The 6,527-nt window shown below is 39.9% G+C and overlaps 1 long non-coding RNA gene across 1 annotated transcript; it reads left to right on the top strand.

Moving 5' to 3' along the window:
• Positions 1 to 2,430: 2,430 nt before the first annotated feature.
• Positions 2,431 to 6,309, top strand: LOC113988254. The gene is made up of 3 exons (XR_003540856.1): positions 2,431 to 2,450; positions 5,019 to 5,083; positions 6,295 to 6,309. It is a non-coding gene; the product is annotated as an uncharacterized LOC113988254 (long non-coding RNA).
• The last annotated feature ends 218 nt before the right edge of the window (positions 6,310 to 6,527 follow it).

The following is a 6,527-nucleotide window of genomic DNA, read 5'->3' on the forward strand; positions in this document are numbered from 1 at the left end:
TTATGGTTATAAGGAGTCAGAGTTAAAAGAGTGTGTGGGAAAACATGCTTTTCTATTGCACCAGCAATTCCCCTTCAGCGAGGCACTAAGGTGTCTTTGAGAGCCTCCAGATAAGAAATATCAAAAGCCGTGTGCACGATCATATTGGCCTCCAGAAGTGGAAATCAGCTACAACCCTTCCTTGCAAATGCAAGCAAAGCCAGTTATGGTGATCTCTGCGATCTGGACATTCGTATCACCAAGCAGCTGTCACACAGTGATGGTCACTAGCAACTGGGATTATATTTAAACCAACAACTTACATTGGCAAGATTTTCCCTTCTATTGTCCCCTAAAATAACCTGAGAAACTTGAAGTTTAGTAAGAGACTTTACTGACATTATCAAAGCTTATCAAAGGTGAAGTTGAGGCAAACACCTTCAGTCGTTAGATTTTATTACTCAATGGAAGCTGGTCACTGTGGTAAGCCCTCCCTCCTCCTGTACTTCGCACTGTGCACTAACTGTTCTGTGTGACTTTGTAAGGGACAATCAGTGCGTTGCTGAAATGCTTTTTTAAAATTTTAATTTCTTTAAGGTATTCTGGTAACATTTCTAATCCATTTTCTGTATGTGTTATCTTTGCATTCCCAGGTAATTTATTTACAGCAACTCCACTAAGAAGAAAAAGATCAACCCTTTGATGTCAGCTTCTTTTATCAGACTTGGAAATACGTATCCTTTCTAACCTGCCTCTTAGAACAAAACAATAGCAATTAAAGGTAGAAATCGCAGTCCAAGATGTCCTCTGTCCCATCATCTGCTCAGTGGGGAGAGGGGAGGTCTACTCACCACAGTCCCTATTTCAGTACAGATAACGCTGTTATGTACTGGTTTTAGCAACAGCAACAACAACAACAGCAAAAAAGTGTAGTACTTCTATTATACAAATACATTATCCACATAACTTTGGCGATAAAGCCTAGCATGTATCCTTATGCTAATTATGGACGATCCCTAATAAAAAATTTAAGTTGAAGTCTGATGGCTAGGCATAGGATTTTATTCTTCTGAGGGAGAATTATGTGGTTTTTAACATACCTAAGTCTCAGCATCTGGGTGACTACTAAATCTACCTGATTGTACAGGCAAGAAATTGTGTCTGTGCTCTTAGGCAAAACCAGGATTTTGCTTCTTTTTGAATTCAGCCCGTCCCATATCTAGTAAAAGCTGAATGGAAACAGTTGGTAAAGGAGGATATCTGCCAAGAAATGTGGAGAGCAGCAGCACCTTTAATATTGTAAGAGTCCATGTTCTAGATTTAGTATCTCTGAATTTTACACAATCCTTACCTGTGGCTTTAATTATTACACCTAGAGAGCAAGCTAGCAAGGTGCACAGTGCTTCCCTAGGAGCAATGGTAGCTGCAATCTCACAGACACAATTTATGCACTTTATGCATTTGCAAAAACCTTTCAGTGATCCTGACAGGAGACAAGCACTTGGATTCCATAATGAGGTGGCAGCTGACGAATATTTATTTTTTCCTTTGGTACCTATCTTGTCTGCTTTAATTGGCTGCTTGGGAATGCACTTGGAAACCTGACACAGAGTGCTGACACACTGTCTCCTTCACTGTGCCGCTCTGAGATGTGGGTGGGTGCCATCAAAAACATTTGCTTTTTAAACTCGAGTGGCAGTGGGGGAAAGTTAGATGACCGATAAGAAATGATAAGGCCTATACCCATGATTCTATGCAAGAACTTCAATTTCCCTCATCTCCTTTCCCTTCCTTTCCTTGCTTTGCTCTTGTCTGCTTAGGATATACCTTCTTTGAGGCAGGGGATATTTTTTCTTAAGTACTTTTGCATTACACAGCATAGTGGGACTGCCATAGAGAATTAAGGAAAATAACAATGATGATACAAGATTTCCTGGAAAAAAACCCACTGACCTGCAGCAACAACAACAACAACAACAACAATAATAATAATAATAATACAGGCTTTCCTGGGAAAAAACCACTGACCTCCCAGAAACCTGAATTCTCCTGCAATAAATACAATTACTTCCTCACAAGCTGAATTTGGCCTATTTTGGAAGATACTGAAACAGGAAAATAACCTAATTTCTTTAAGAATGTGCACTCCAGAGGGAGAGTTTGCAGTCATTACCTTTTAAAAATTAGGCTAAGAATTTTTCTCTTTGACATTTTCTAATGAGAGTTAATATTCAGTAATTTTAGCCATCTTCTGGTGAGATTAGAACCACTGCAGGAAGGCAGAACAGAGAAAATTATTTTTTCACTACAAGTTACTGAATTAACTGAACCTGAAATGCTTTGCAAATATATCTGTGCCAGTGAAATTTAGAAAGAAAGAAAGAAAACAAACAAGATCTCTTCAGCAGGTTTCTTGCCTGTCCCACTTCCCAGCCACTTGGCAGCTCTCTTCCCTGGGGAAAAGATGCCAGGTAAGCTAGTCTGCCTGGCATGCAGATCTCTGGCAGACAAAAGTTTTGTATACTTCTAGGACTGAAGGCTCTAGCAATGTTTGCTATGCAGACAACATTAGTCAAGAGTAAAGATGCCTTCAAGTGCTGGCATGAGGGACTCAAATTGTTTTTTCCACTTGAATTAGGGCAAAACCAAACTGTGTAATCTCCAAATCCTCAAAGGCATAGAAATGTGTTTCTATACATAGATTTGTAGTTTTGGACAAGTCACTCGTTACATTAATAAGGGATTTCTGAATGATGGTCAGAAAGACAATTAGAAATATTCTCCAATGGTAAAAGCTTGGCTTTCACTAAGAAAGCTTCCTTTGCTTGTCAGCAATCCCCTACATTCAGCATATTGCATATGAAAACACAGAGTGCTTGTATAGGCCTGATTTCCCCCCCACCCCCATTTAAAGGTTATTCAACCACAGCAAAAGAGACTTTCACCTCCATAACAATGACAACAAGATGAAAAAATCAGTTCATTTTCCCTTATTATTTTCTTCCAGTAGCAATGCTGTTAGCACTGTCAGGACAATAAAATACCAGGATTTATTAAACTAGTACTTTAAAAAACCCTAATAGTTACAGGAAAATTGCTCAATGAGTAGCAAGACCACGCAAATATTACTGTTAATGGAATTTTCTAACTGTTAGACAGTTTTTTTAGAAAAGAGGTAGAATTGCTTTATGCTGCCTCTGGGCAATGGCTAATTGCATGCTGTAGTTACAAGCATGTTTCCTTAGCTAGTCCTGAGCGCAGGTACATCAGGAATGTTAATTCAGCACAACCAGTACACCGCATCTTTTGATTTTAAGGACACTTGCATCTTGCAGTCAATGGCTGTGTAAACTGTCTGCTACTGGTCCAGAGCCAGTGTAAATGTGTCTGTCTGCTTCAGCAGCTGCAAACAATCCAGGGGCAGCACACAGAGGCCTGTGTAGCTACGAATATTATTGTGCTGTGGCTGAATCTGTGAATAATAGCTTCCGTAACTGTTTGTGGCAGATCTGAAAACTGATGAAATTGTGACTGATGATGCGATAGAAGTTATCGCTATGGAGGGAGCAGCAATTTGGCCTTGTGGTCCCATGACAAGTTTGTGGCCTCATCAGTATGTAGGGCAAAGCAGCTGCTGTAATCACAAATGACGGTTTGGGGTTCCTGGGCTCCTGAGGTCTCTGAGAAGACTTCCAATTCACAGGCTGGCCTAGTTTCCCCCTCTACCAGAAGGATGGAGCCTCATATGCCAATGCTTGCCTCAGCAATGGTGGGGAATATCAATCCTCAAGCCCCTAAGTGATGAGGAAACTCCTCTCAAGCACTGCTTACCCCAACCAGGGTGACACATTAGTAATGTTCAGAAAGGCTAGGGGGAACCCGAGCAGTGCATTGTGCTGCTAGGAGTCACATTTGTACCAAATCAGCACAGGAAGGCTGCCTGCAGCCTCTTACAGAAGGAAACAATGCTCCTACGTGCAATTACCACAACCTCAAATCACACATTCTCCTGCTTTTCCCTTCCTGAAATTAGTCTATGTATCATATATTTTTTCAACTATTAAACATTGTGAATAGTTTGAAAATGTCTAGTTAATTTGTTTTTCAAAGCACCTGCTGCATTTTCTCGCATGTATTAGACAGGCATTAGGTGGCAGTATGGACTGGAGACTTCAGCATGGGGCAATGGGCAAGATATTCATATTCCTGACTCCAGTTGTAACATGGAAAGATTCTCTAAACCTTCTCTTTCATCTAAAAAATGGAGGTGTGAGTAATGATCCCCTGACATCCTGTGATGATTAATTAGCTAACGTCCTCACAGAGCTCTGTGTATGAAAAATGCACTCTGTGAGTACAGAAATAGTCAAGTAGTTTTTCTTTTACATCAGTTTAATGTCACACATTTTGTCCTTGGTTTCAGCAGTGACACATTTGATCCATAATTCAGCCTGTACATTCTCAACTATTCTATTTTTAGATTTCAGAGAAGCTCAGATTGGAATTTATAGCGAAATCTAACTTCCCAAACCATAGTCTGACAAGACAGATCAGACCTAAGTACACAGTAGTTAGTGAAGGGCTGACAAAGTGCTTTCATAAAGTCATCATAAGTTAAAGATGGAAAATGCCTAGTGGATCATCTAATCCATCTCCTTGCCTTTGAAACATTTTTCTTTATGCTACAGTTGTGCTAGTGCTGTATCTAAGCTGGTGAAAATGTTGTTAGAAGGTTTCTAGGGAAATCCCCAGTCTGACAACCAAGGAAGACCCAGATTTCCAGATCAGCTTCAGATTAATTTTCTCCAAGTTTCAGCCCATAACTTCCTGAGCAATGTGCCTCAATCCAATCTGCATCACTTTTCAATAGGCAAACAGGAGTTTGGCTGAAGCCTGACAGGTGTCAAAATACCTCAGCTAAACTCTGATCCAAACATACTTTGACCCACATCTGGATCCTTCTTGAACTAATTTCAATGACTCCAAAATTGCCTTGTATTATTGATATTTCAACTTGCAGCATGGTATTTTTCTTTCAGGAGAGCTGAACCTTAGCAGGGCATCTTATGCTGTGCTTGGAAACTGGCAGCAGACCTTCCTACAGGTAGAGTTTAGACTCCAAACTTGTGTTTTTACATCTGAAATCCAGAACTAATGTCATCTTCTAAGCTACCACGTCACACTGCAGACTCATTTCACTGGCTCTGTACTCCCATCTTTACACATTTCTTATCTTTCAGCATAGCTGCTCTGTATGATTCTTCCTTTGTTCGGATTATTTCCATCATTTCCTCTGCCTCAATGAGTTAGTTTATATATTTTTACCCTGAATCTCATGCTGTTATTCTGTGCCCATGTTGTTATCCTTTACAGCCTTTGTCTCTTATTTTCCATTTCCTCCAGGGCAGTTACTTATATTTTCACATCATCTGCAGTTTTCCTTACTTTCACATCATCTGCAGTTTTCCTTACTCTCACATAAATGCGAACACCTGCATAAGAAACGAGCCTAGCACAAATCCCTACCTCATCCATTTTCCTTTTAGTATTCATTTCTCCCTCATGTGTTTGTGTAAAACTCCACTCTTCTCAGGCCTCCCTGCCTGGCAGGGAGTTACTTGGGTTCTCTGCTACTCTCATTTCTCCATGCCTTACACACGTTATTTGCCCAACCAAACCTTTTCACTTGCAATATTGGATTCCTTTTTCATGTCAGCCTCAAACACTGGAACTGTCTTACATCTCTCTTGTCAGCCAGTGTTCTGTAAGGTGCCTGTTTTCTATGTACATGTGAGCAGTCTAGAACAATTATCTCAATATTCAAAGCAGTGTAAAGATTTGATTTTAGGTAAGACCCTGACCTCATGCTTGTATTTGTGTCAGTGTAGATGATCATGCAATTTTAACTCACTTATTGTTTGAGATACTCTCAGTAGTTTTCTCAGATTTGTGGCTCTTGAGCAGCACTCCCCCATGTTTACATGTACTTACTGTAAGAAAAAAAAATGAAAAATATAGTTTTACAAATTGCTACCATAAATTTTAATGAAAGCCTCACTGTTCAATCCTGTGCCTTATTTCTAGTCCCATTTCTCTGGCTTCAAGACTGCAGAAAGCCATCACCAAAGCTTTCCTCCCTTGTAAGCTCTTATGGATTGCAAATAAGTTACCCTTTAACTTTCTTTTTATAAAATACATACTAGCTCCTAAATCGTGGATTTTCTGCCCATAATAAATATTTCCCAGCTTCTTAACTGTTCTCTTAACTCTTTTCTGAAGCCATTTCAGTTTACCAATATCCTTCTCAAATTGCAGATGACAGAACTGGACACAGGATTCCATTAGTGCTCTCTCCAGTGCCAAACACAAATATCATCTCTCCATTGCTATTTGAGCTACCTCTGTTTATACATCCAAGAACTGCATTAGACACTACCCTGTCAGGGAGAAGCTTATTACCCCACCAGCTCAAATTACCCTTCAAATCCTTTACAGAGATGCTGCTTTCTGGGGCACAGGAAGATTTCCTTACCTCACTTTTATTATAA

The sequence above is a fragment of the Pipra filicauda genome, unplaced genomic scaffold (assembly GCF_003945595.2).
Source record: "Pipra filicauda isolate LSUMZ 115617 unplaced genomic scaffold, ASM394559v2 scaffold17_size4572894_pilon, whole genome shotgun sequence".
NCBI classification, from domain to species: domain Eukaryota; kingdom Metazoa; phylum Chordata; class Aves; order Passeriformes; family Pipridae; genus Pipra; species Pipra filicauda.